At 67.8% G+C, this 27528-nt stretch overlaps 12 non-coding genes across 12 annotated transcripts; all 12 read right to left on the bottom strand.

The window, feature by feature from the left end:
• Positions 1–685: 685 nt before the first annotated feature.
• On the bottom strand, positions 686–804 carry LOC129395064 (5S ribosomal RNA). The gene has a single exon (XR_008622546.1). It is a non-coding gene; the product is annotated as a 5S ribosomal RNA (ribosomal RNA).
• A 2122-nt stretch (positions 805–2926) lies between these two features.
• LOC129395060 (5S ribosomal RNA) lies at positions 2927–3045 on the bottom strand. The gene has a single exon (XR_008622545.1). It is a non-coding gene; the product is annotated as a 5S ribosomal RNA (ribosomal RNA).
• A 2123-nt stretch (positions 3046–5168) lies between these two features.
• Positions 5169–5287, bottom strand: LOC129395058 (5S ribosomal RNA). The gene has a single exon (XR_008622544.1). It is a non-coding gene; the product is annotated as a 5S ribosomal RNA (ribosomal RNA).
• A 2123-nt stretch (positions 5288–7410) lies between these two features.
• LOC129395055 (5S ribosomal RNA) lies at positions 7411–7529 on the bottom strand. The gene has a single exon (XR_008622543.1). It is a non-coding gene; the product is annotated as a 5S ribosomal RNA (ribosomal RNA).
• Positions 7530–9652: 2123 nt separating this feature from the next.
• Positions 9653–9771, bottom strand: LOC129395053 (5S ribosomal RNA). The gene has a single exon (XR_008622537.1). It is a non-coding gene; the product is annotated as a 5S ribosomal RNA (ribosomal RNA).
• Positions 9772–11894: 2123 nt separating this feature from the next.
• On the bottom strand, positions 11895–12013 carry LOC129395051 (5S ribosomal RNA). Its single transcript, XR_008622535.1, has one exon. It is a non-coding gene; the product is annotated as a 5S ribosomal RNA (ribosomal RNA).
• A 2123-nt stretch (positions 12014–14136) lies between these two features.
• Positions 14137–14255, bottom strand: LOC129395050 (5S ribosomal RNA). The gene has a single exon (XR_008622534.1). It is a non-coding gene; the product is annotated as a 5S ribosomal RNA (ribosomal RNA).
• A 2123-nt stretch (positions 14256–16378) lies between these two features.
• Positions 16379–16497, bottom strand: LOC129395049 (5S ribosomal RNA). Its single transcript, XR_008622533.1, has one exon. It is a non-coding gene; the product is annotated as a 5S ribosomal RNA (ribosomal RNA).
• Positions 16498–18620: 2123 nt separating this feature from the next.
• On the bottom strand, positions 18621–18739 carry LOC129395048 (5S ribosomal RNA). The gene has a single exon (XR_008622532.1). It is a non-coding gene; the product is annotated as a 5S ribosomal RNA (ribosomal RNA).
• A 2123-nt stretch (positions 18740–20862) lies between these two features.
• On the bottom strand, positions 20863–20981 carry LOC129395046 (5S ribosomal RNA). Its single transcript, XR_008622531.1, has one exon. It is a non-coding gene; the product is annotated as a 5S ribosomal RNA (ribosomal RNA).
• A 2121-nt stretch (positions 20982–23102) lies between these two features.
• Positions 23103–23221, bottom strand: LOC134730115 (5S ribosomal RNA). The gene has a single exon (XR_010111788.1). It is a non-coding gene; the product is annotated as a 5S ribosomal RNA (ribosomal RNA).
• Positions 23222–25344: 2123 nt separating this feature from the next.
• Positions 25345–25463, bottom strand: LOC134730114 (5S ribosomal RNA). Its single transcript, XR_010111783.1, has one exon. It is a non-coding gene; the product is annotated as a 5S ribosomal RNA (ribosomal RNA).
• Positions 25464–27528: the final 2065 nt, after the last annotated feature.

Genomic DNA, 27528 nt, shown 5'->3' with positions numbered 1-27528 from the left:
CCCCTTCCCCCGGTTTGGAAGGGTGCGACGACGGCGCCCGACGGGTGAATGGAATCGCCTGGGCGTTCCGGGAGCGGGAAGGTACCGCGAACGGCAGGGAACCCGCGGCTGCGCCTTTGGGGTCCGGCCCGCTGCCCTCCCAGGCTGGAGCCGGGCTCCTGGCGGGGCGGCGGCGAGGCGGAAGCGGTGGGATGCTGCTGCCCGGCGTGCAGTAGGGGCGGAGCCCCAGGAGGAGGACCCCGGCTGCGGCTGCGGCGGGGGTGTAGGTGGGCGGTAAAGGGGGAGCAGAGTCAGGGGAGGTTGGCAAGCATGGCGACTGTAGGGGGAAGGGAGGCAGCGGGGAAGCCAAAAGAGCCTACAGCAGGCCGGGCGGGCGCGGTGGCTCCCGCCTGTAATCCCAGCACTCTGGGAGGCCGAGGCGGGTGGATCACGAGGTCAGGAGCTCGAGACCATCCCGGCTGACAGGGTGAAACCCCGTCTCTAGGAAAAATAGAAAAAATTAGCCGGGCGTGGTGGCGGGCGCCTGTAGGCCCAGCTACTCGGGAGGCTGAGGCCGGGGAATGGCGTGAGCCCGGGAGGCGGAGCTTGCAGTGAGCCGAGATGGCGCCACTGCACTCCAGCCTGGGCGACAGAGCGAGACTCCGTCTGGAAGAAAAGGAAAGAAAAAGCAAAAAGCCAAAGAAAAAGCCTACAGCACCCGGTATTCCCAGGCGGTCTCCCATCCAAGTACTAACCAGGCCCGACCCTGCTTAGCTTCCGAGATCAGACGAGATCGGGCGCGTTCAGGGTGGTATGGCCGTAGACGCCGAAGGAGGCGCCTGGCTGCCCCAAGAGCCCGGCCCGGCCCGGCCGTGCCCGCCGGATTGCGGCCGTCACCGCCAGCCCGGGGCCGCGGGGCTCGGATCGGGGACCCCCGAGCCGCTGGCCCGCGGCCTTCCCCCCGGCTCCCGCGCTCCCGAGCTTCCACCACATCGGGCCCGCTCGGAGCAGGGAGTGCTCCGAGGCGTCAGGGCCCAGGGCCCACGATCCTGGGACGCCCTCCGGTCCTCCGCCCTGTCGCGGAGGCAGCGTTCTGGATCCCTCGCCGCACAGGGGCTCCTGCGAGGCCCCCTCTTGCCCCACCCACCCAGAGCCGTCAGGGCTGGCCCAAGGCGAACAGCCGGCCCAGCCGCGCGGGGCCTTTCTCTCACAACGCCCCCACCACGGTCGCTTGTCCCGACCAAGACCCGGCCGGGGGGCAAGAGGGCGTGGGGTGTAGCCGGTCGGGGGGTGGCCCTGTTTTGCCCCGCGCTGGCACTAGAGGCGGCGGCCTGATCTCGGGTGAGAGGGCCTGAGAGAAACCCAGACACACCCCACCACCACCAGGAGCAAATCCACTCCCCCACACAGAGACAACACGCGGGCGCGCTCGCACGCGCTCGCGCGGACACACACACACAGACACACACACAGACACAGACACACACGCACGCACACGCACGCGCGCGCACGCACACACACACGCGGCTTGGAGGAGAGCAAGGACGAGATGGATGGAGAGATAGAAACTGAGGGAGGGAGAGAGACAGCGATCGAGAGAGACAGGCGAGGGCGAGAGGGAAGGAGACAGACAGAGAGGCTGAGAAAGAGAGAGGGACAGAGAAAGAGAGAGAGAGAGAGACAGAGAGACAGAGGGAAAACGACAGAAGTAGCGCGAGGTCCAGGGGGAAACCTAGAAGAGAGAGGCGGAGGGAGCTAGAGAGCGAGAGCGATAGAGCCTTAGAGAGGAAGCGCCCGGCTCCGTTAGGCAGCGCCCTCTTGAGCAGGCCGGGGCAGGGTGGAGGGGGCTTGGGCTGCGCCAGAGCACGCGGGCCAGGCGGTCCGTGCGAGAGGAGCAACGGAGCGCGGAGACGGGCTTTTTCTTGGATGAATTGCTTGCTTTGGAGGTGGGTTTCGTAGGCTCCTGCCTTTCTTGGCACCTCCCTGTGCTCTGGGTGCCTTGCGGCGGGCCCCGAGATTTGCAGAGCGTGCCCGCCCGTTTGGCGGGAGCCGTGGCCCCGGGCGGGCCCGGAGGCCTGGGTCTCCGGCGTGTCCTCGGGACTGGAGTCGTCGACACGAAGTGGGGGGCATTGGGAATCCCGGGTGCACAGGGACTGTTTTCCTGGTGGCTGGCGAAGCAATGCCCTTCCCCCGGGTAAAGCAGCCCATGCGTTCTGGAGCCGAGGTCTTGGCTGGCGTCTGTGGTTCCCGCTGCCCCTGCCCGCCCCTTCCCCCGGTTTGGAAGGGTGCGACGACGGCGCCCGACGGGTGAATGGAATCGCCTGGGCGTTCCGGGAGCGGGAAGGTACCGCGAACGGCAGGGAACCCGCGGCTGCGCCTTTGGGGTCCGGCCCGCTGCCCTCCCAGGCTGGAGCCGGGCTCCTGGCGGGGCGGCGGCGAGGCGGAAGCGGTGGGATGCTGCTGCCCGGCGTGCAGTAGGGGCGGAGCCCCAGGAGGAGGACCCCGGCTGCGGCTGCGGCGGGGGTGTAGGTGGGCGGTAAAGGGGGAGCAGAGTCAGGGGAGGTTGGCAAGCATGGCGACTGTAGGGGGAAGGGAGGCAGCGGGGAAGCCAAAAGAGCCTACAGCAGGCCGGGCGGGCGCGGTGGCTCCCGCCTGTAATCCCAGCACTCTGGGAGGCCGAGGCGGGTGGATCACGAGGTCAGGAGCTCGAGACCATCCCGGCTGACAGGGTGAAACCCCGTCTCTAGGAAAAATAGAAAAAATTAGCCGGGCGTGGTGGCGGGCGCCTGTAGGCCCAGCTACTCGGGAGGCTGAGGCCGGGGAATGGCGTGAGCCCGGGAGGCGGAGCTTGCAGTGAGCCGAGATGGCGCCACTGCACTCCAGCCTGGGCGACAGAGCGAGACTCCGTCTGGAAGAAAAGGAAAGAAAAAGCAAAAGCCAAAGAAAAAGCCTACAGCACCCGGTATTCCCAGGCGGTCTCCCATCCAAGTACTAACCAGGCCCGACCCTGCTTAGCTTCCGAGATCAGACGAGATCGGGCGCGTTCAGGGTGGTATGGCCGTAGACGCCGAAGGAGGCGCCTGGCTGCCCCAAGAGCCCGGCCCGGCCCGGCCGTGCCCGCCGGATTGCGGCCGTCACCGCCAGCCCGGGGCCGCGGGGCTCGGATCGGGGACCCCCGAGCCGCTGGCCCGCGGCCTTCCCCCCGGCTCCCGCGCTCCCGAGCTTCCACCACATCGGGCCCGCTCGGAGCAGGGAGTGCTCCGAGGCGTCAGGGCCCAGGGCCCACGATCCTGGGACGCCCTCCGGTCCTCCGCCCTGTCGCGGAGGCAGCGTTCTGGATCCCTCGCCGCACAGGGGCTCCTGCGAGGCCCCCTCTTGCCCCACCCACCCAGAGCCGTCAGGGCTGGCCCAAGGCGAACAGCCGGCGCAGCGGCGCGGGGCCTTTCTCTCACAACGCCCCCACCACGGTCGCTTGTCCCGACCAAGACCCGGCCGGGGGGCAAGAGGGCGTGGGGTGTAGCCGGTCGGGGGGTGGCCCTGTTTTGCCCCGCGCTGGCACTAGAGGCGGCGGCCTGATCTCGGGTGAGAGGGCCTGAGAGAAACCCAGACACACCCCACCACCACCAGGAGCAAATCCACTCCCCCACACAGAGACAACACGCGGGCGCGCTCGCACGCGCTCGCGCGGACACACACACACAGACACACACACAGACACAGACACACACGCACGCACATGCACGCGCGCGCACGCACACACACACGCGGCTTGGAGGAGAGCAAGGACGAGATGGATGGAGAGATAGAAACTGAGGGAGGGAGAGAGACAGCGATCGAGAGAGACAGGCGAGGGCGAGAGGGAAGGAGACAGACAGAGAGGCTGAGAAAGAGAGAGGGACAGAGAAAGAGAGAGAGAGAGAGACAGAGAGACAGAGGGAAAACGACAGAAGTAGCGCGAGGTCCAGGGGGAAACCTAGAAGAGAGAGGCGGAGGGAGCTAGAGAGCGAGAGCGATAGAGCCTTAGAGAGGAAGCGCCCGGCTCCGTTAGGCAGCGCCCTCTTGAGCAGGCCGGGGCAGGGTGGAGGGGGCTTGGGCTGCGCCAGAGCACGCGGGCCAGGCGGTCCGTGCGAGAGGAGCAACGGAGCGCGGAGACGGGCTTTTTCTTGGATGAATTGCTTGCTTTGGAGGTGGGTTTCGTAGGCTCCTGCCTTTCTTGGCACCTCCCTGTGCTCTGGGTGCCTTGCGGCGGGCCCCGAGATTTGCAGAGCGTGCCCGCCCGTTTGGCGGGAGCCGTGGCCCCGGGCGGGCCCGGAGGCCTGGGTCTCCGGCGTGTCCTCGGGACTGGAGTCGTCGACACGAAGTGGGGGGCATTGGGAATCCCGGGTGCACAGGGACTGTTTTCCTGGTGGCTGGCGAAGCAATGCCCTTCCCCCGGGTAAAGCAGCCCATGCGTTCTGGAGCCGAGGTCTTGGCTGGCGTCTGTGGTTCCCGCTGCCCCTGCCCGCCCCTTCCCCCGGTTTGGAAGGGTGCGACGACGGCGCCCGACGGGTGAATGGAATCGCCTGGGCGTTCCGGGAGCGGGAAGGTACCGCGAACGGCAGGGAACCCGCGGCTGCGCCTTTGGGGTCCGGCCCGCTGCCCTCCCAGGCTGGAGCCGGGCTCCTGGCGGGGCGGCGGCGAGGCGGAAGCGGTGGGATGCTGCTGCCCGGCGTGCAGTAGGGGCGGAGCCCCAGGAGGAGGACCCCGGCTGCGGCTGCGGCGGGGGTGTAGGTGGGCGGTAAAGGGGGAGCAGAGTCAGGGGAGGTTGGCAAGCATGGCGACTGTAGGGGGAAGGGAGGCAGCGGGGAAGCCAAAAGAGCCTACAGCAGGCCGGGCGGGCGCGGTGGCTCCCGCCTGTAATCCCAGCACTCTGGGAGGCCGAGGCGGGTGGATCACGAGGTCAGGAGCTCGAGACCATCCCGGCTGACAGGGTGAAACCCCGTCTCTAGGAAAAATAGAAAAAATTAGCCGGGCGTGGTGGCGGGCGCCTGTAGGCCCAGCTACTCGGGAGGCTGAGGCCGGGGAATGGCGTGAGCCCGGGAGGCGGAGCTTGCAGTGAGCCGAGATGGCGCCACTGCACTCCAGCCTGGGCGACAGAGCGAGACTCCGTCTGGAAGAAAAGGAAAGAAAAAGCAAAAAGCCAAAGAAAAAGCCTACAGCACCCGGTATTCCCAGGCGGTCTCCCATCCAAGTACTAACCAGGCCCGACCCTGCTTAGCTTCCGAGATCAGACGAGATCGGGCGCGTTCAGGGTGGTATGGCCGTAGACGCCGAAGGAGGCGCCTGGCTGCCCCAAGAGCCCGGCCCGGCCCGGCCGTGCCCGCCGGATTGCGGCCGTCACCGCCAGCCCGGGGCCGCGGGGCTCGGATCGGGGACCCCCGAGCCGCTGGCCCGCGGCCTTCCCCCCGGCTCCCGCGCTCCCGAGCTTCCACCACATCGGGCCCGCTCGGAGCAGGGAGTGCTCCGAGGCGTCAGGGCCCAGGGCCCACGATCCTGGGACGCCCTCCGGTCCTCCGCCCTGTCGCGGAGGCAGCGTTCTGGATCCCTCGCCGCACAGGGGCTCCTGCGAGGCCCCCTCTTGCCCCACCCACCCAGAGCCGTCAGGGCTGGCCCAAGGCGAACAGCCGGCGCAGCGGCGCGGGGCCTTTCTCTCACAACGCCCCCACCACGGTCGCTTGTCCCGACCAAGACCCGGCCGGGGGGCAAGAGGGCGTGGGGTGTAGCCGGTCGGGGGGTGGCCCTGTTTTGCCCCGCGCTGGCACTAGAGGCGGCGGCCTGATCTCGGGTGAGAGGGCCTGAGAGAAACCCAGACACACCCCACCACCACCAGGAGCAAATCCACTCCCCCACACAGAGACAACACGCGGGCGCGCTCGCACGCGCTCGCGCGGACACACACACACAGACACACACACAGACACAGACACACACGCACGCACACGCACGCGCGCGCACGCACACACACACGCGGCTTGGAGGAGAGCAAGGACGAGATGGATGGAGAGATAGAAACTGAGGGAGGGAGAGAGACAGCGATCGAGAGAGACAGGCGAGGGCGAGAGGGAAGGAGACAGACAGAGAGGCTGAGAAAGAGAGAGGGACAGAGAAAGAGAGAGAGAGAGAGACAGAGAGACAGAGGGAAAACGACAGAAGTAGCGCGAGGTCCAGGGGGAAACCTAGAAGAGAGAGGCGGAGGGAGCTAGAGAGCGAGAGCGATAGAGCCTTAGAGAGGAAGCGCCCGGCTCCGTTAGGCAGCGCCCTCTTGAGCAGGCCGGGGCAGGGTGGAGGGGGCTTGGGCTGCGCCAGAGCACGCGGGCCAGGCGGTCCGTGCGAGAGGAGCAACGGAGCGCGGAGACGGGCTTTTTCTTGGATGAATTGCTTGCTTTGGAGGTGGGTTTCGTAGGCTCCTGCCTTTCTTGGCACCTCCCTGTGCTCTGGGTGCCTTGCGGCGGGCCCCGAGATTTGCAGAGCGTGCCCGCCCGTTTGGCGGGAGCCGTGGCCCCGGGCGGGCCCGGAGGCCTGGGTCTCCGGCGTGTCCTCGGGACTGGAGTCGTCGACACGAAGTGGGGGGCATTGGGAATCCCGGGTGCACAGGGACTGTTTTCCTGGTGGCTGGCGAAGCAATGCCCTTCCCCCGGGTAAAGCAGCCCATGCGTTCTGGAGCCGAGGTCTTGGCTGGCGTCTGTGGTTCCCGCTGCCCCTGCCCGCCCCTTCCCCCGGTTTGGAAGGGTGCGACGACGGCGCCCGACGGGTGAATGGAATCGCCTGGGCGTTCCGGGAGCGGGAAGGTACCGCGAACGGCAGGGAACCCGCGGCTGCGCCTTTGGGGTCCGGCCCGCTGCCCTCCCAGGCTGGAGCCGGGCTCCTGGCGGGGCGGCGGCGAGGCGGAAGCGGTGGGATGCTGCTGCCCGGCGTGCAGTAGGGGCGGAGCCCCAGGAGGAGGACCCCGGCTGCGGCTGCGGCGGGGGTGTAGGTGGGCGGTAAAGGGGGAGCAGAGTCAGGGGAGGTTGGCAAGCATGGCGACTGTAGGGGGAAGGGAGGCAGCGGGGAAGCCAAAAGAGCCTACAGCAGGCCGGGCGGGCGCGGTGGCTCCCGCCTGTAATCCCAGCACTCTGGGAGGCCGAGGCGGGTGGATCACGAGGTCAGGAGCTCGAGACCATCCCGGCTGACAGGGTGAAACCCCGTCTCTAGGAAAAATAGAAAAAATTAGCCGGGCGTGGTGGCGGGCGCCTGTAGGCCCAGCTACTCGGGAGGCTGAGGCCGGGGAATGGCGTGAGCCCGGGAGGCGGAGCTTGCAGTGAGCCGAGATGGCGCCACTGCACTCCAGCCTGGGCGACAGAGCGAGACTCCGTCTGGAAGAAAAGGAAAGAAAAAGCAAAAAGCCAAAGAAAAAGCCTACAGCACCCGGTATTCCCAGGCGGTCTCCCATCCAAGTACTAACCAGGCCCGACCCTGCTTAGCTTCCGAGATCAGACGAGATCGGGCGCGTTCAGGGTGGTATGGCCGTAGACGCCGAAGGAGGCGCCTGGCTGCCCCAAGAGCCCGGCCCGGCCCGGCCGTGCCCGCCGGATTGCGGCCGTCACCGCCAGCCCGGGGCCGCGGGGCTCGGATCGGGGACCCCCGAGCCGCTGGCCCGCGGCCTTCCCCCCGGCTCCCGCGCTCCCGAGCTTCCACCACATCGGGCCCGCTCGGAGCAGGGAGTGCTCCGAGGCGTCAGGGCCCAGGGCCCACGATCCTGGGACGCCCTCCGGTCCTCCGCCCTGTCGCGGAGGCAGCGTTCTGGATCCCTCGCCGCACAGGGGCTCCTGCGAGGCCCCCTCTTGCCCCACCCACCCAGAGCCGTCAGGGCTGGCCCAAGGCGAACAGCCGGCCCAGCCGCGCGGGGCCTTTCTCTCACAACGCCCCCACCACGGTCGCTTGTCCCGACCAAGACCCGGCCGGGGGGCAAGAGGGCGTGGGGTGTAGCCGGTCGGGGGGTGGCCCTGTTTTGCCCCGCGCTGGCACTAGAGGCGGCGGCCTGATCTCGGGTGAGAGGGCCTGAGAGAAACCCAGACACACCCCACCACCACCAGGAGCAAATCCACTCCCCCACACAGAGACAACACGCGGGCGCGCTCGCACGCGCTTGCGCGGACACACACACACAGACACACACACAGACACAGACACACACGCACGCACACGCACGCGCGCGCACGCACACACACACGCGGCTTGGAGGAGAGCAAGGACGAGATGGATGGAGAGATAGAAACTGAGGGAGGGAGAGAGACAGCGATCGAGAGAGACAGGCGAGGGCGAGAGGGAAGGAGACAGACAGAGAGGCTGAGAAAGAGAGAGGGACAGAGAAAGAGAGAGAGAGAGAGACAGAGAGACAGAGGGAAAACGACAGAAGTAGCGCGAGGTCCAGGGGGAAACCTAGAAGAGAGAGGCGGAGGGAGCTAGAGAGCGAGAGCGATAGAGCCTTAGAGAGGAAGCGCCCGGCTCCGTTAGGCAGCGCCCTCTTGAGCAGGCCGGGGCAGGGTGGAGGGGGCTTGGGCTGCGCCAGAACACGCGGGCCAGGCGGTCCGTGCGAGAGGAGCAACGGAGCGCGGAGACGGGCTTTTTCTTGGATGAATTGCTTGCTTTGGAGGTGGGTTTCGTAGGCTCCTGCCTTTCTTGGCACCTCCCTGTGCTCTGGGTGCCTTGCGGTGGGCCCCGAGATTTGCAGAGCGTGCCCGCCCGTTTGGCGGGAGCCGTGGCCCCGGGCGGGCCCGGAGGCCTGGGTCTCCGGCGTGTCCTCGGGACTGGAGTCGTCGACACGAAGTGGGGGGCATTGGGAATCCCGGGTGCACAGGGACTGTTTTCCTGGTGGCTGGCGAAGCAATGCCCTTCCCCCGGGTAAAGCAGCCCATGCGTTCTGGAGCCGAGGTCTTGGCTGGCGTCTGTGGTTCCCGCTGCCCCTGCCCGCCCCTTCCCCCGGTTTGGAAGGGTGCGACGACGGCGCCCGACGGGTGAATGGAATCGCCTGGGCATTCCGGGAGCGGGAAGGTACCGCGAACGGCAGGGAACCCGCGGCTGCGCCTTTGGGGTCCGGCCCGCTGCCCTCCCAGGCTGGAGCCGGGCTCCTGGCGGGGCGGCGGCGAGGCGGAAGCGGTGGGATGCTGCTGCCCGGCGTGCAGTAGGGGCGGAGCCCCAGGAGGAGGACCCCGGCTGCGGCTGCGGCGGGGGTGTAGGTGGGCGGTAAAGGGGGAGCAGAGTCAGGGGAGGTTGGCAAGCATGGCGACTGTAGGGGGAAGGGAGGCAGCGGGGAAGCCAAAAGAGCCTACAGCAGGCCGGGCGGGCGCGGTGGCTCCCGCCTGTAATCCCAGCACTCTGGGAGGCCGAGGCGGGTGGATCACGAGGTCAGGAGCTCGAGACCATCCCGGCTGACAGGGTGAAACCCCGTCTCTAGGAAAAATAGAAAAAATTAGCCGGGCGTGGTGGCGGGCGCCTGTAGGCCCAGCTACTCGGGAGGCTGAGGCCGGGGAATGGCGTGAGCCCGGGAGGCGGAGCTTGCAGTGAGCCGAGATGGCGCCACTGCACTCCAGCCTGGGCGACAGAGCGAGACTCCGTCTGGAAGAAAAGGAAAGAAAAAGCAAAAAGCCAAAGAAAAAGCCTACAGCACCCGGTATTCCCAGGCGGTCTCCCATCCAAGTACTAACCAGGCCCGACCCTGCTTAGCTTCCGAGATCAGACGAGATCGGGCGCGTTCAGGGTGGTATGGCCGTAGACGCCGAAGGAGGCGCCTGGCTGCCCCAAGAGCCCGGCCCGGCCCGGCCGTGCCCGCCGGATTGCGGCCGTCACCGCCAGCCCGGGGCCGCGGGGCTCGGATCGGGGACCCCCGAGCCGCTGGCCCGCGGCCTTCCCCCCGGCTCCCGCGCTCCCGAGCTTCCACCACATCGGGCCCGCTCGGAGCAGGGAGTGCTCCGAGGCGTCAGGGCCCAGGGCCCACGATCCTGGGACGCCCTCCGGTCCTCCGCCCTGTCGCGGAGGCAGCGTTCTGGATCCCTCGCCGCACAGGGGCTCCTGCGAGGCCCCCTCTTGCCCCACCCACCCAGAGCCGTCAGGGCTGGCCCAAGGCGAACAGCCGGCGCAGCGGCGCGGGGCCTTTCTCTCACAACGCCCCCACCACGGTCGCTTGTCCCGACCAAGACCCGGCCGGGGGGCAAGAGGGCGTGGGGTGTAGCCGGTCGGGGGGTGGCCCTGTTTTGCCCCGCGCTGGCACTAGAGGCGGCGGCCTGATCTCGGGTGAGAGGGCCTGAGAGAAACCCAGACACACCCCACCACCACCAGGAGCAAATCCACTCCCCCACACAGAGACAACACGCGGGCGCGCTCGCACGCGCTCGCGCGGACACACACACACAGACACACACACAGACACAGACACACACGCACGCACACGCACGCGCGCGCACGCACACACACACGCGGCTTGGAGGAGAGCAAGGACGAGATGGATGGAGAGATAGAAACTGAGGGAGGGAGAGAGACAGCGATCGAGAGAGACAGGCGAGGGCGAGAGGGAAGGAGACAGACAGAGAGGCTGAGAAAGAGAGAGGGACAGAGAAAGAGAGAGAGAGAGAGACAGAGAGACAGAGGGAAAACGACAGAAGTAGCGCGAGGTCCAGGGGGAAACCTAGAAGAGAGAGGCGGAGGGAGCTAGAGAGCGAGAGCGATAGAGCCTTAGAGAGGAAGCGCCCGGCTCCGTTAGGCAGCGCCCTCTTGAGCAGGCCGGGGCAGGGTGGAGGGGGCTTGGGCTGCGCCAGAACACGCGGGCCAGGCGGTCCGTGCGAGAGGAGCAACGGAGCGCGGAGACGGGCTTTTTCTTGGATGAATTGCTTGCTTTGGAGGTGGGTTTCGTAGGCTCCTGCCTTTCTTGGCACCTCCCTGTGCTCTGGGTGCCTTGCGGCGGGCCCCGAGATTTGCAGAGCGTGCCCGCCCGTTTGGCGGGAGCCGTGGCCCCGGGCGGGCCCGGAGGCCTGGGTCTCCGGCGTGTCCTCGGGACTGGAGTCGTCGACACGAAGTGGGGGGCATTGGGAATCCCGGGTGCACAGGGACTGTTTTCCTGGTGGCTGGCGAAGCAATGCCCTTCCCCCGGGTAAAGCAGCCCATGCGTTCTGGAGCCGAGGTCTTGGCTGGCGTCTGTGGTTCCCGCTGCCCCTGCCCGCCCCTTCCCCCGGTTTGGAAGGGTGCGACGACGGCGCCCGACGGGTGAATGGAATCGCCTGGGCGTTCCGGGAGCGGGAAGGTACCGCGAACGGCAGGGAACCCGCGGCTGCGCCTTTGGGGTCCGGCCCGCTGCCCTCCCAGGCTGGAGCCGGGCTCCTGGCGGGGCGGCGGCGAGGCGGAAGCGGTGGGATGCTGCTGCCCGGCGTGCAGTAGGGGCGGAGCCCCAGGAGGAGGACCCCGGCTGCGGCTGCGGCGGGGGTGTAGGTGGGCGGTAAAGGGGGAGCAGAGTCAGGGGAGGTTGGCAAGCATGGCGACTGTAGGGGGAAGGGAGGCAGCGGGGAAGCCAAAAGAGCCTACAGCAGGCCGGGCGGGCGCGGTGGCTCCCGCCTGTAATCCCAGCACTCTGGGAGGCCGAGGCGGGTGGATCACGAGGTCAGGAGCTCGAGACCATCCCGGCTGACAGGGTGAAACCCCGTCTCTAGGAAAAATAGAAAAAATTAGCCGGGCGTGGTGGCGGGCGCCTGTAGGCCCAGCTACTCGGGAGGCTGAGGCCGGGGAATGGCGTGAGCCCGGGAGGCGGAGCTTGCAGTGAGCCGAGATGGCGCCACTGCACTCCAGCCTGGGCGACAGAGCGAGACTCCGTCTGGAAGAAAAGGAAAGAAAAAGCAAAAAGCCAAAGAAAAAGCCTACAGCACCCGGTATTCCCAGGCGGTCTCCCATCCAAGTACTAACCAGGCCCGACCCTGCTTAGCTTCCGAGATCAGACGAGATCGGGCGCGTTCAGGGTGGTATGGCCGTAGACGCCGAAGGAGGCGCCTGGCTGCCCCAAGAGCCCGGCCCGGCCCGGCCGTGCCCGCCGGATTGCGGCCGTCACCGCCAGCCCGGGGCCGCGGGGCTCGGATCGGGGACCCCCGAGCCGCTGGCCCGCGGCCTTCCCCCCGGCTCCCGCGCTCCCGAGCTTCCACCACATCGGGCCCGCTCGGAGCAGGGAGTGCTCCGAGGCGTCAGGGCCCAGGGCCCACGATCCTGGGACGCCCTCCGGTCCTCCGCCCTGTCGCGGAGGCAGCGTTCTGGATCCCTCGCCGCACAGGGGCTCCTGCGAGGCCCCCTCTTGCCCCACCCACCCAGAGCCGTCAGGGCTGGCCCAAGGCGAACAGCCGGCCCAGCCGCGCGGGGCCTTTCTCTCACAACGCCCCCACCACGGTCGCTTGTCCCGACCAAGACCCGGCCGGGGGGCAAGAGGGCGTGGGGTGTAGCCGGTCGGGGGGTGGCCCTGTTTTGCCCCGCGCTGGCACTAGAGGCGGCGGCCTGATCTCGGGTGAGAGGGCCTGAGAGAAACCCAGACACACCCCACCACCACCAGGAGCAAATCCACTCCCCCACACAGAGACAACACGCGGGCGCGCTCGCACGCGCTCGCGCGGACACACACACACAGACACACACACAGACACAGACACACACGCACGCACACGCACGCGCGCGCACGCACACACACACGCGGCTTGGAGGAGAGCAAGGACGAGATGGATGGAGAGATAGAAACTGAGGGAGGGAGAGAGACAGCGATCGAGAGAGACAGGCGAGGGCGAGAGGGAAGGAGACAGACAGAGAGGCTGAGAAAGAGAGAGGGACAGAGAAAGAGAGAGAGAGAGAGACAGAGAGACAGAGGGAAAACGACAGAAGTAGCGCGAGGTCCAGGGGGAAACCTAGAAGAGAGAGGCGGAGGGAGCTAGAGAGCGAGAGCGATAGAGCCTTAGAGAGGAAGCGCCCGGCTCCGTTAGGCAGCGCCCTCTTGAGCAGGCCGGGGCAGGGTGGAGGGGGCTTGGGCTGCGCCAGAACATGCGGGCCAGGCGGTCCGTGCGAGAGGAGCAACGGAGCGCGGAGACGGGCTTTTTCTTGGATGAATTGCTTGCTTTGGAGGTGGGTTTCGTAGGCTCCTGCCTTTCTTGGCACCTCCCTGTGCTCTGGGTGCCTTGCGGCGGGCCCCGAGATTTGCAGAGCGTGCCCGCCCGTTTGGCGGGAGCCGTGGCCCCGGGCGGGCCCGGAGGCCTGGGTCTCCGGCGTGTCCTCGGGACTGGAGTCGTCGACACGAAGTGGGGGGCATTGGGAATCCCGGGTGCACAGGGACTGTTTTCCTGGTGGCTGGCGAAGCAATGCCCTTCCCCCGGGTAAAGCAGCCCATGCGTTCTGGAGCCGAGGTCTTGGCTGGCGTCTGTGGTTCCCGCTGCCCCTGCCCGCCCCTTCCCCCGGTTTGGAAGGGTGCGACGACGGCGCCCGACGGGTGAATGGAATCGCCTGGGCGTTCCGGGAGCGGGAAGGTACCGCGAACGGCAGGGAACCCGCGGCTGCGCCTTTGGGGTCCGGCCCGCTGCCCTCCCAGGCTGGAGCCGGGCTCCTGGCGGGGCGGCGGCGAGGCGGAAGCGGTGGGATGCTGCTGCCCGGCGTGCAGTAGGGGCGGAGCCCCAGGAGGAGGACCCCGGCTGCGGCTGCGGCGGGGGTGTAGGTGGGCGGTAAAGGGGGAGCAGAGTCAGGGGAGGTTGGCAAGCATGGCGACTGTAGGGGGAAGGGAGGCAGCGGGGAAGCCAAAAGAGCCTACAGCAGGCCGGGCGGGCGCGGTGGCTCCCGCCTGTAATCCCAGCACTCTGGGAGGCCGAGGCGGGTGGATCACGAGGTCAGGAGCTCGAGACCATCCCGGCTGACAGGGTGAAACCCCGTCTCTAGGAAAAATAGAAAAAATTAGCCGGGCGTGGTGGCGGGCGCCTGTAGGCCCAGCTACTCGGGAGGCTGAGGCCGGGGAATGGCGTGAGCCCGGGAGGCGGAGCTTGCAGTGAGCCGAGATGGCGCCACTGCACTCCAGCCTGGGCGACAGAGCGAGACTCCGTCTGGAAGAAAAGGAAAGAAAAAGCAAAAAGCCAAAGAAAAAGCCTACAGCACCCGGTATTCCCAGGCGGTCTCCCATCCAAGTACTAACCAGGCCCGACCCTGCTTAGCTTCCGAGATCAGACGAGATCGGGCGCGTTCAGGGTGGTATGGCCGTAGACGCCGAAGGAGGCGCCTGGCTGCCCCAAGAGCCCGGCCCGGCCCGGCCGTGCCCGCCGGATTGCGGCCGTCACCGCCAGCCCGGGGCCGCGGGGCTCGGATCGGGGACCCCCGAGCCGCTGGCCCGCGGCCTTCCCCCCGGCTCCCGCGCTCCCGAGCTTCCACCACATCGGGCCCGCTCGGAGCAGGGAGTGCTCCGAGGCGTCAGGGCCCAGGGCCCACGATCCTGGGACGCCCTCCGGTCCTCCGCCCTGTCGCGGAGGCAGCGTTCTGGATCCCTCGCCGCACAGGGGCTCCTGCGAGGCCCCCTCTTGCCCCACCCACCCAGAGCCGTCAGGGCTGGCCCAAGGCGAACAGCCGGCCCAGCGGCGCGGGGCCTTTCTCTCACAACGCCCCCACCACGGTCGCTTGTCCCGACCAAGACCCGGCCGGGGGGCAAGAGGGCGTGGGGTGTAGCCGGTCGGGGGGTGGCCCTGTTTTGCCCCGCGCTGGCACTAGAGGCGGCGGCCTGATCTCGGGTGAGAGGGCCTGAGAGAAACCCAGACACACCCCACCACCACCAGGAGCAAATCCACTCCCCCACACAGAGACAACACGCGGGCGCGCTCGCACGCGCTCGCGCGGACACACACACACAGACACACACACAGACACAGACACACACGCACGCACACGCACGCGCGCGCACGCACACACACACGCGGCTTGGAGGAGAGCAAGGACGAGATGGATGGAGAGATAGAAACTGAGGGAGGGAGAGAGACACCGATCGAGAGAGACAGGCGAGGGCGAGAGGGAAGGAGACAGACAGAGAGGCTGAGAAAGAGAGAGGGACAGAGAAAGAGAGAGAGAGAGAGACAGAGAGACAGAGGGAAAACGACAGAAGTAGCGCGAGGTCCAGGGGGAAACCTAGAAGAGAGAGGCGGAGGGAGCTAGAGAGCGAGAGCGATAGAGCCTTAGAGAGGAAGCGCCCGGCTCCGTTAGGCAGCGCCCTCTTGAGCAGGCCGGGGCAGGGTGGAGGGGGCTTGGGCTGCGCCAGAACACGCGGGCCAGGCGGTCCGTGCGAGAGGAGCAACGGAGCGCGGAGACGGGCTTTTTCTTGGATGAATTGCTTGCTTTGGAGGTGGGTTTCGTAGGCTCCTGCCTTTCTTGGCACCTCCCTGTGCTCTGGGTGCCTTGCGGCGGGCCCCGAGATTTGCAGAGCGTGCCCGCCCGTTTGGCGGGAGCCGTGGCCCCGGGCGGGCCCGGAGGCCTGGGTCTCCGGCGTGTCCTCGGGACTGGAGTCGTCGACACGAAGTGGGGGGCATTGGGAATCCCGGGTGCACAGGGACTGTTTTCCTGGTGGCTGGCGAAGCAATGCCCTTCCCCCGGGTAAAGCAGCCCATGCGTTCTGGAGCCGAGGTCTTGGCTGGCGTCTGTGGTTCCCGCTGCCCCTGCCCGCCCCTTCCCCCGGTTTGGAAGGGTGCGACGACGGCGCCCGACGGGTGAATGGAATCGCCTGGGCGTTCCGGGAGCGGGAAGGTACCGCGAACGGCAGGGAACCCGCGGCTGCGCCTTTGGGGTCCGGCCCGCTGCCCTCCCAGGCTGGAGCCGGGCTCCTGGCGGGGCGGCGGCGAGGCGGAAGCGGTGGGATGCTGCTGCCCGGCGTGCAGTAGGGGCGGAGCCCCAGGAGGAGGACCCCGGCTGCGGCTGCGGCGGGGGTGTAGGTGGGCGGTAAAGGGGGAGCAGAGTCAGGGGAGGTTGGCAAGCATGGCGACTGTAGGGGGAAGGGAGGCAGCGGGGAAGCCAAAAGAGCCTACAGCAGGCCGGGCGGGCGCGGTGGCTCCCGCCTGTAATCCCAGCACTCTGGGAGGCCGAGGCGGGTGGATCACGAGGTCAGGAGCTCGAGACCATCCCGGCTGACAGGGTGAAACCCCGTCTCTAGGAAAAATAGAAAAAATTAGCCGGGCGTGGTGGCGGGCGCCTGTAGGCCCAGCTACTCGGGAGGCTGAGGCCGGGGAATGGCGTGAGCCCGGGAGGCGGAGCTTGCAGTGAGCCGAGATGGCGCCACTGCACTCCAGCCTGGGCGACAGAGCGAGACTCCGTCTGGAAGAAAAGGAAAGAAAAAGCAAAAAGCCAAAGAAAAAGCCTACAGCACCCGGTATTCCCAGGCGGTCTCCCATCCAAGTACTAACCAGGCCCGACCCTGCTTAGCTTCCGAGATCAGACGAGATCGGGCGCGTTCAGGGTGGTATGGCCGTAGACGCCGAAGGAGGCGCCTGGCTGCCCCAAGAGCCCGGCCCGGCCCGGCCGTGCCCGCCGGATTGCGGCCGTCACCGCCAGCCCGGGGCCGCGGGGCTCGGATCGGGGACCCCCGAGCCGCTGGCCCGCGGCCTTCCCCCCGGCTCCCGCGCTCCCGAGCTTCCACCACATCGGGCCCGCTCGGAGCAGGGAGTGCTCCGAGGCGTCAGGGCCCAGGGCCCACGATCCTGGGACGCCCTCCGGTCCTCCGCCCTGTCGCGGAGGCAGCGTTCTGGATCCCTCGCCGCACAGGGGCTCCTGCGAGGCCCCCTCTTGCCCCACCCACCCAGAGCCGTCAGGGCTGGCCCAAGGCGAACAGCCGGCCCAGCGGCGCGGGGCCTTTCTCTCACAACGCCCCCACCACGGTCGCTTGTCCCGACCAAGACCCGGCCGGGGGGCAAGAGGGCGTGGGGTGTAGCCGGTCGGGGGGTGGCCCTGTTTTGCCCCGCGCTGGCACTAGAGGCGGCGGCCTGATCTCGGGTGAGAGGGCCTGAGAGAAACCCAGACACACCCCACCACCACCAGGAGCAAATCCACTCCCCCACACAGAGACAACACGCGGGCGCGCTCGCACGCGCTCGCGCGGACACACACACACAGACACACACACAGACACAGACACACACGCACGCACACGCACGCGCGCGCACGCACACACACACGCGGCTTGGAGGAGAGCAAGGACGAGATGGATGGAGAGATAGAAACTGAGGGAGGGAGAGAGACACCGATCGAGAGAGACAGGCGAGGGCGAGAGGGAAGGAGACAGACAGAGAGGCTGAGAAAGAGAGAGGGACAGAGAAAGAGAGAGAGAGAGAGACAGAGAGACAGAGGGAAAACGACAGAAGTAGCGCGAGGTCCAGGGGGAAACCTAGAAGAGAGAGGCGGAGGGAGCTAGAGAGCGAGAGCGATAGAGCCTTAGAGAGGAAGCGCCCGGCTCCGTTAGGCAGCGCCCTCTTGAGCAGGCCGGGGCAGGGTGGAGGGGGCTTGGGCTGCGCCAGAACACGCGGGCCAGGCGGTCCGTGCGAGAGGAGCAACGGAGCGCGGAGACGGGCTTTTTCTTGGATGAATTGCTTGCTTTGGAGGTGGGTTTCGTAGGCTCCTGCCTTTCTTGGCACCTCCCTGTGCTCTGGGTGCCTTGCGGCGGGCCCCGAGATTTGCAGAGCGTGCCCGCCCGTTTGGCGGGAGCCGTGGCCCCGGGCGGGCCCGGAGGCCTGGGTCTCCGGCGTGTCCTCGGGACTGGAGTCGTCGACACGAAGTGGGGGGCATTGGGAATCCCGGGTGCACAGGGACTGTTTTCCTGGTGGCTGGCGAAGCAATGCCCTTCCCCCGGGTAAAGCAGCCCATGCGTTCTGGAGCCGAGGTCTTGGCTGGCGTCTGTGGTTCCCGCTGCCCCTGCCCGCCCCTTCCCCCGGTTTGGAAGGGTGCGACGACGGCGCCCGACGGGTGAATGGAATCGCCTGGGCGTTCCGGGAGCGGGAAGGTACCGCGAACGGCAGGGAACCCGCGGCTGCGCCTTTGGGGTCCGGCCCGCTGCCCTCCCAGGCTGGAGCCGGGCTCCTGGCGGGGCGGCGGCGAGGCGGAAGCGGTGGGATGCTGCTGCCCGGCGTGCAGTAGGGGCGGAGCCCCAGGAGGAGGACCCCGGCTGCGGCTGCGGCGGGGGTGTAGGTGGGCGGTAAAGGGGGAGCAGAGTCAGGGGAGGTTGGCAAGCATGGCGACTGTAGGGGGAAGGGAGGCAGCGGGGAAGCCAAAAGAGCCTACAGCAGGCCGGGCGGGCGCGGTGGCTCCCGCCTGTAATCCCAGCACTCTGGGAGGCCGAGGCGGGTGGATCACGAGGTCAGGAGCTCGAGACCATCCCGGCTGACAGGGTGAAACCCCGTCTCTAGGAAAAATAGAAAAAATTAGCCGGGCGTGGTGGCGGGCGCCTGTAGGCCCAGCTACTCGGGAGGCTGAGGCCGGGGAATGGCGTGAGCCCGGGAGGCGGAGCTTGCAGTGAGCCGAGATGGCACCACTGCACTCCAGCCTGGGCGACAGAGCGAGACTCCGTCTGGAAGAAAAGGAAAGAAAAAGCAAAAAGCCAAAGAAAAAGCCTACAGCACCCGGTATTCCCAGGCGGTCTCCCATCCAAGTACTAACCAGGCCCGACCCTGCTTAGCTTCCGAGATCAGACGAGATCGGGCGCGTTCAGGGTGGTATGGCCGTAGACGCCGAAGGAGGCGCCTGGCTGCCCCAAGAGCCCGGCCCGGCCCGGCCGTGCCCGCCGGATTGCGGCCGTCACCGCCAGCCCGGGGCCGCGGGGCTCGGATCGGGGACCCCCGAGCCGCTGGCCCGCGGCCTTCCCCCCGGCTCCCGCGCTCCCGAGCTTCCACCACATCGGGCCCGCTCGGAGCAGGGAGTGCTCCGAGGCGTCAGGGCCCAGGGCCCACGATCCTGGGACGCCCTCCGGTCCTCCGCCCTGTCGCGGAGGCAGCGTTCTGGATCCCTCGCCGCACAGGGGCTCCTGCGAGGCCCCCTCTTGCCCCACCCACCCAGAGCCGTCAGGGCTGGCCCAAGGCGAACAGCCGGCCCAGCCGCGCGGGGCCTTTCTCTCACAACGCCCCCACCACGGTCGCTTGTCCCGACCAAGACCCAGCCGGGGGGCAAGAGGGCGTGGGGTGTAGCCGGTCGGGGGGTGGCCCTGTTTTGCCCCGCGCTGGCACTAGAGGCGGCGGCCTGATCTCGGGTGAGAGGGCCTGAGAGAAACCCAGACACACCCCACCACCACCAGGAGCAAATCCACTCCCCCACACAGAGACAACACGCGGGCGCGCTCGCACGCGCTCGCGCGGACACACACACACAGACACACACACAGACACAGACACACACGCACGCACACGCACGCGCGCGCACGCACACACACACGCGGCTTGGAGGAGAGCAAGGACGAGATGGATGGAGAGATAGAAACTGAGGGAGGGAGAGAGACAGCGATCGAGAGAGACAGGCGAGGGCGAGAGGGAAGGAGACAGACAGAGAGGCTGAGAAAGAGAGAGGGACAGAGAAAGAGAGAGAGAGAGAGACAGAGAGACAGAGGGAAAACGACAGAAGTAGCGCGAGGTCCAGGGGGAAACCTAGAAGAGAGAGGCGGAGGGAGCTAGAGAGCGAGAGCGATAGAGCCTTAGAGAGGAAGCGCCCGGCTCCGTTAGGCAGCGCCCTCTTGAGCAGGCCGGGGCAGGGTGGAGGGGGCTTGGGCTGCGCCAGAACACGCGGGCCAGGCGGTCCGTGCGAGAGGAGCAACGGAGCGCGGAGACGGGCTTTTTCTTGGATGAATTGCTTGCTTTGGAGGTGGGTTTCGTAGGCTCCTGCCTTTCTTGGCACCTCCCTGTGCTCTGGGTGCCTTGCGGCGGGCCCCGAGATTTGCAGAGCGTGCCCGCCCGTTTGGCGGGAGCCGTGGCCCCGGGCGGGCCCGGAGGCCTGGGTCTCCGGCGTGTCCTCGGGACTGGAGTCGTCGACACGAAGTGGGGGGCATTGGGAATCCCGGGTGCACAGGGACTGTTTTCCTGGTGGCTGGCGAAGCAATGCCCTTCCCCCGGGTAAAGCAGCCCATGCGTTCTGGAGCCGAGGTCTTGGCTGGCGTCTGTGGTTCCCGCTGCCCCTGCCCGCCCCTTCCCCCGGTTTGGAAGGGTGCGACGACGGCGCCCGACGGGTGAATGGAATCGCCTGGGCGTTCCGGGAGCGGGAAGGTACCGCGAACGGCAGGGAACCCGCGGCTGCGCCTTTGGGGTCCGGCCCGCTGCCCTCCCAGGCTGGAGCCGGGCTCCTGGCGGGGCGGCGGCGAGGCGGAAGCGGTGGGATGCTGCTGCCCGGCGTGCAGTAGGGGCGGAGCCCCAGGAGGAGGACCCCGGCTGCGGCTGCGGCGGGGGTGTAGGTGGGCGGTAAAGGGGGAGCAGAGTCAGGGGAGGTTGGCAAGCATGGCGACTGTAGGGGGAAGGGAGGCAGCGGGGAAGCCAAAAGAGCCTACAGCAGGCCGGGCGGGCGCGGTGGCTCCCGCCTGTAATCCCAGCACTCTGGGAGGCCGAGGCGGGTGGATCACGAGGTCAGGAGCTCGAGACCATCCCGGCTGACAGGGTGAAACCCCGTCTCTAGGAAAAATAGAAAAAATTAGCCGGGCGTGGTGGCGGGCGCCTGTAGGCCCAGCTACTCGGGAGGCTGAGGCCGGGGAATGGCGTGAGCCCGGGAGGCGGAGCTTGCAGTGAGCCGAGATGGCGCCACTGCACTCCAGCCTGGGCGACAGAGCGAGACTCCGTCTGGAAGAAAAGGAAAGAAAAAGCAAAAAGCCAAAGAAAAAGCCTACAGCACCCGGTATTCCCAGGCGGTCTCCCATCCAAGTACTAACCAGGCCCGACCCTGCTTAGCTTCCGAGATCAGACGAGATCGGGCGCGTTCAGGGTGGTATGGCCGTAGACGCCGAAGGAGGCGCCTGGCTGCCCCAAGAGCCCGGCCCGGCCCGGCCGTGCCCGCCGGATTGCGGCCGTCACCGCCAGCCCGGGGCCGCGGGGCTCGGATCGGGGACCCCCGAGCCGCTGGCCCGCGGCCTTCCCCCCGGCTCCCGCGCTCCCGAGCTTCCACCACATCGGGCCCGCTCGGAGCAGGGAGTGCTCCGAGGCGTCAGGGCCCAGGGCCCACGATCCTGGGACGCCCTCCGGTCCTCCGCCCTGTCGCGGAGGCAGCGTTCTGGATCCCTCGCCGCACAGGGGCTCCTGCGAGGCCCCCTCTTGCCCCACCCACCCAGAGCCGTCAGGGCTGGCCCAAGGCGAACAGCCGGCGCAGCGGCGCGGGGCCTTTCTCTCACAACGCCCCCACCACGGTCGCTTGTCCCGACCAAGACCCGGCCGGGGGGCAAGAGGGCGTGGGGTGTAGCCGGTCGGGGGGTGGCCCTGTTTTGCCCCGCGCTGGCACTAGAGGCGGCGGCCTGATCTCGGGTGAGAGGGCCTGAGAGAAACCCAGACACACCCCACCACCACCAGGAGCAAATCCACTCCCCCACACAGAGACAACACGCGGGCGCGCTCGCACGCGCTCGCGCGGACACACACACACAGACACACACACAGACACAGACACACACGCACGCACACGCACGCGCGCGCACGCACACACACGCGGCTTGGAGGAGAGCAAGGACGAGATGGATGGAGAGATAGAAACTGAGGGAGGGAGAGAGACAGCGATCGAGAGAGACAGGCGAGGGCGAGAGGGAAGGAGACAGACAGAGAGGCTGAGAAAGAGAGAGGGACAGAGAAAGAGAGAGAGAGAGAGACAGAGAGACAGAGGGAAAACGACAGAAGTAGCGCGAGGTCCAGGGGGAAACCTAGAAGAGAGAGGCGGAGGGAGCTAGAGAGCGAGAGCGATAGAGCCTTAGAGAGGAAGCGCCCGGCTCCGTTAGGCAGCGCCCTCTTGAGCAGGCCGGGGCAGGGTGGAGGGGGCTTGGGCTGCGCCAGAACACGCGGGCCAGGCGGTCCGTGCGAGAGGAGCAACGGAGCGCGGAGACGGGCTTTTTCTTGGATGAATTGCTTGCTTTGGAGGTGGGTTTCGTAGGCTCCTGCCTTTCTTGGCACCTCCCTGTGCTCTGGGTGCCTTGCAGCGGGCCCCGAGATTTGCAGAGCGTGCCCGCCCGTTTGGCGGGAGCCGTGGCCCCGGGCGGGCCCGGAGGCCTGGGTCTCCGGCGTGTCCTCGGGACTGGAGTCGTCGACACGAAGTGGGGGGCATTGGGAATCCCGGGTGCACAGGGACTGTTTTCCTGGTGGCTGGCGAAGCAATGCCCTTCCCCCGGGTAAAGCAGCCCATGCGTTCTGGAGCCGAGGTCTTGGCTGGCGTCTGTGGTTCCCGCTGCCCCTGCCCGCCCCTTCCCCCGGTTTGGAAGGGTGCGACGACGGCGCCCGACGGGTGAATGGAATCGCCTGGGCGTTCCGGGAGCGGGAAGGTACCGCGAACGGCAGGGAACCCGCGGCTGCGCCTTTGGGGTCCGGCCCGCTGCCCTCCCAGGCTGGAGCCGGGCTCCTGGCGGGGCGGCGGCGAGGCGGAAGCGGTGGGATGCTGCTGCCCGGCGTGCAGTAGGGGCGGAGCCCCAGGAGGAGGACCCCGGCTGCGGCTGCGGCGGGGGTGTAGGTGGGCGGTAAAGGGGGAGCAGAGTCAGGGGAGGTTGGCAAGCATGGCGACTGTAGGGGGAAGGGAGGCAGCGGGGAAGCCAAAAGAGCCTACAGCAGGCCGGGCGGGCGCGGTGGCTCCCGCCTGTAATCCCAGCACTCTGGGAGGCCGAGGCGGGTGGATCACGAGGTCAGGAGCTCGAGACCATCCCGGCTGACAGGGTGAAACCCCGTCTCTAGGAAAAATAGAAAAAATTAGCCGGGCGTGGTGGCGGGCGCCTGTAGGCCCAGCTACTCGGGAGGCTGAGGCCGGGGAATGGCGTGAGCCCGGGAGGCGGAGCTTGCAGTGAGCCGAGATGGCGCCACTGCACTCCAGCCTGGGCGACAGAGCGAGACTCCGTCTGGAAGAAAAGGAAAGAAAAAGCAAAAAGCCAAAGAAAAAGCCTACAGCACCCGGTATTCCCAGGCGGTCTCCCATCCAAGTACTAACCAGGCCCGACCCTGCTTAGCTTCCGAGATCAGACGAGATCGGGCGCGTTCAGGGTGGTATGGCCGTAGACGCCGAAGGAGGCGCCTGGCTGCCCCAAGAGCCCGGCCCGGCCCGGCCGTGCCCGCCGGATTGCGGCCGTCACCGCCAGCCCGGGGCCGCGGGGCTCGGATCGGGGACCCCCGAGCCGCTGGCCCGCGGCCTTCCCCCCGGCTCCCGCGCTCCCGAGCTTCCACCACATCGGGCCCGCTCGGAGCAGGGAGTGCTCCGAGGCGTCAGGGCCCAGGGCCCACGATCCTGGGACGCCCTCCGGTCCTCCGCCCTGTCGCGGAGGCAGCGTTCTGGATCCCTCGCCGCACAGGGGCTCCTGCGAGGCCCCCTCTTGCCCCACCCACCCAGAGCCGTCAGGGCTGGCCCAAGGCGAACAGCCGGCCCAGCGGCGCGGGGCCTTTCTCTCACAACGCCCCCACCACGGTCGCTTGTCCCGACCAAGACCCGGCCGGGGGGCAAGAGGGCGTGGGGTGTAGCCGGTCGGGGGGTGGCCCTGTTTTGCCCCGCGCTGGCACTAGAGGCGGCGGCCTGATCTCGGGTGAGAGGGCCTGAGAGAAACCCAGACACACCCCACCACCACCAGGAGCAAATCCACTCCCCCACACAGAGACAACACGCGGGCGCGCTCGCACGCGCTCGCGCGGACACACACACACAGACACACACACAGACACAGACACACACGCACGCACACGCACGCGCGCGCACGCACACACACACGCGGCTTGGAGGAGAGCAAGGACGAGATGGATGGAGAGATAGAAACTGAGGGAGGGAGAGAGACAGCGATCGAGAGAGACAGGCGAGGGCGAGAGGGAAGGAGACAGACAGAGAGGCTGAGAAAGAGAGAGGGACAGAGAAAGAGAGAGAGAGAGAGACAGAGAGACAGAGGGAAAACGACAGAAGTAGCGCGAGGTCCAGGGGGAAACCTAGAAGAGAGAGGCGGAGGGAGCTAGAGAGCGAGAGCGATAGAGCCTTAGAGAGGAAGCGCCCGGCTCCGTTAGGCAGCGCCCTCTTGAGCAGGCCGGGGCAGGGTGGAGGGGGCTTGGGCTGCGCCAGAACACGCGGGCCAGGCGGTCCGTGCGAGAGGAGCAACGGAGCGCGGAGACGGGCTTTTTCTTGGATGAATTGCTTGCTTTGGAGGTGGGTTTCGTAGGCTCCTGCCTTTCTTGGCACCTCCCTGTGCTCTGGGTGCCTTGCGGCGGGCCCCGAGATTTGCAGAGCGTGCCCGCCCGTTTGGCGGGAGCCGTGGCCCCGGGCGGGCCCGGAGGCCTGGGTCTCCGGCGTGTCCTCGGGACTGGAGTCGTCGACACGAAGTGGGGGGCATTGGGAATCCCGGGTGCACAGGGACTGTTTTCCTGGTGGCTGGCGAAGCAATGCCCTTCCCCCGGGTAAAGCAGCCCATGCGTTCTGGAGCCGAGGTCTTGGCTGGCGTCTGTGGTTCCCGCTGCCCCTGCCCGCCCCTTCCCCCGGTTTGGAAGGGTGCGACGACGGCGCCCGACGGGTGAATGGAATCGCCTGGGCGTTCCGGGAGCGGGAAGGTACCGCGAACGGCAGGGAACCCGCGGCTGCGCCTTTGGGGTCCGGCCCGCTGCCCTCCCAGGCTGGAGCCGGGCTCCTGGCGGGGCGGCGGCGAGGCGGAAGCGGTGGGATGCTGCTGCCCGGCGTGCAGTAGGGGCGGAGCCCCAGGAGGAGGACCCCGGCTGCGGCTGCGGCGGGGGTGTAGGTGGGCGGTAAAGGGGGAGCAGAGTCAGGGGAGGTTGGCAAGCATGGCGACTGTAGGGGGAAGGGAGGCAGCGGGGAAGCCAAAAGAGCCTACAGCAGGCCGGGCGGGCGCGGTGGCTCCCGCCTGTAATCCCAGCACTCTGGGAGGCCGAGGCGGGTGGATCACGAGGTCAGGAGCTCGAGACCATCCCGGCTGACAGGGTGAAACCCCGTCTCTAGGAAAAATAGAAAAAATTAGCCGGGCGTGGTGGCGGGCGCCTGTAGGCCCAGCTACTCGGGAGGCTGAGGCCGGGGAATGGCGTGAGCCCGGGAGGCGGAGCTTGCAGTGAGCCGAGATGGCGCCACTGCACTCCAGCCTGGGCGACAGAGCGAGACTCCGTCTGGAAGAAAAGGAAAGAAAAAGCAAAAAGCCAAAGAAAAAGCCTACAGCACCCGGTATTCCCAGGCGGTCTCCCATCCAAGTACTAACCAGGCCCGACCCTGCTTAGCTTCCGAGATCAGACGAGATCGGGCGCGTTCAGGGTGGTATGGCCGTAGACGCCGAAGGAGGCGCCTGGCTGCCCCAAGAGCCCGGCCCGGCCCGGCCGTGCCCGCCGGATTGCGGCCGTCACCGCCAGCCCGGGGCCGCGGGGCTCGGATCGGGGACCCCCGAGCCGCTGGCCCGCGGCCTTCCCCCCGGCTCCCGCGCTCCCGAGCTTCCACCACATCGGGCCCGCTCGGAGCAGGGAGTGCTCCGAGGCGTCAGGGCCCAGGGCCCACGATCCTGGGACGCCCTCCGGTCCTCCGCCCTGTCGCGGAGGCAGCGTTCTGGATCCCTCGCCGCACAGGGGCTCCTGCGAGGCCCCCTCTTGCCCCACCCACCCAGAGCCGTCAGGGCTGGCCCAAGGCGAACAGCCGGCCCAGCGGCGCGGGGCCTTTCTCTCACAACGCCCCCACCACGGTCGCTTGTCCCGACCAAGACCCGGCCGGGGGGCAAGAGGGCGTGGGGTGTAGCCGGTCGGGGGGTGGCCCTGTTTTGCCCCGCGCTGGCACTAGAGGCGGCGGCCTGATCTCGGGTGAGAGGGCCTGAGAGAAACCCAGACACACCCCACCACCACCAGGAGCAAATCCACTCCCCCACACAGAGACAACACGCGGGCGCGCTCGCACGCGCTCGCGCGGACACACACACACAGACACACACACAGACACAGACACACACGCACGCACACGCACGCGCGCGCACGCACACACACACGCGGCTTGGAGGAGAGCAAGGACGAGATGGATGGAGAGATAGAAACTGAGGGAGGGAGAGAGACACCGATCGAGAGAGACAGGCGAGGGCGAGAGGGAAGGAGACAGACAGAGAGGCTGAGAAAGAGAGAGGGACAGAGAAAGAGAGAGAGAGAGAGACAGAGAGACAGAGGGAAAACGACAGAAGTAGCGCGAGGTCCAGGGGGAAACCTAGAAGAGAGAGGCGGAGGGAGCTAGAGAGCGAGAGCGATAGAGCCTTAGAGAGGAAGCGCCCGGCTCCGTTAGGCAGCGCCCTCTTGAGCAGGCCGGGGCAGGGTGGAGGGGGCTTGGGCTGCGCCAGAACACGCGGGCCAGGCGGTCCGTGCGAGAGGAGCAACGGAGCGCGGAGACGGGCTTTTTCTTGGATGAATTGCTTGCTTTGGAGGTGGGTTTCGTAGGCTCCTGCCTTTCTTGGCACCTCCCTGTGCTCTGGGTGCCTTGCGGCGGGCCCCGAGATTTGCAGAGCGTGCCCGCCCGTTTGGCGGGAGCCGTGGCCCCGGGCGGGCCCGGAGGCCTGGGTCTCCGGCGTGTCCTCGGGACTGGAGTCGTCGACACGAAGTGGGGGGCATTGGGAATCCCGGGTGCACAGGGACTGTTTTCCTGGTGGCTGGCGAAGCAATGCCCTTCCCCCGGGTAAAGCAGCCCATGCGTTCTGGAGCCGAGGTCTTGGCTGGCGTCTGTGGTTCCCGCTGCCCCTGCCCGCCCCTTCCCCCGGTTTGGAAGGGTGCGACGACGGCGCCCGACGGGTGAATGGAATCGCCTGGGCGTTCCGGGAGCGGGAAGGTACCGCGAACGGCAGGGAACCCGCGGCTGCGCCTTTGGGGTCCGGCCCGCTGCCCTCCCAGGCTGGAGCCGGGCTCCTGGCGGGGCGGCGGCGAGGCGGAAGCGGTGGGATGCTGCTGCCCGGCGTGCAGTAGGGGCGGAGCCCCAGGAGGAGGACCCCGGCTGCGGCTGCGGCGGGGGTGTAGGTGGGCGGTAAAGGGGGAGCAGAGTCAGGGGAGGTTGGCAAGCATGGCGACTGTAGGGGGAAGGGAGGCAGCGGGGAAGCCAAAAGAGCCTACAGCAGGCCGGGCGGGCGCGGTGGCTCCCGCCTGTAATCCCAGCACTCTGGGAGGCCGAGGCGGGTGGATCACGAGGTCAGGAGCTCGAGACCATCCCGGCTGACAGGGTGAAACCCCGTCTCTAGGAAAAATAGAAAAAATTAGCCGGGCGTGGTGGCGGGCGCCTGTAGGCCCAGCTACTCGGGAGGCTGAGGCCGGGGAATGGCGTGAGCCCGGGAGGCGGAGCTTGCAGTGAGCCGAGATGGCGCCACTGCACTCCAGCCTGGGC

The sequence above is a fragment of the Pan paniscus genome, chromosome 1, assembly GCF_029289425.2.
Source record: "Pan paniscus chromosome 1, NHGRI_mPanPan1-v2.0_pri, whole genome shotgun sequence".
NCBI classification, from domain to species: Eukaryota; Metazoa; Chordata; class Mammalia; order Primates; family Hominidae; genus Pan; species Pan paniscus.
Note: the sequence above shows the minus strand (reverse complement) of the source record. Positions and strands in the feature narration are given on the sequence as shown.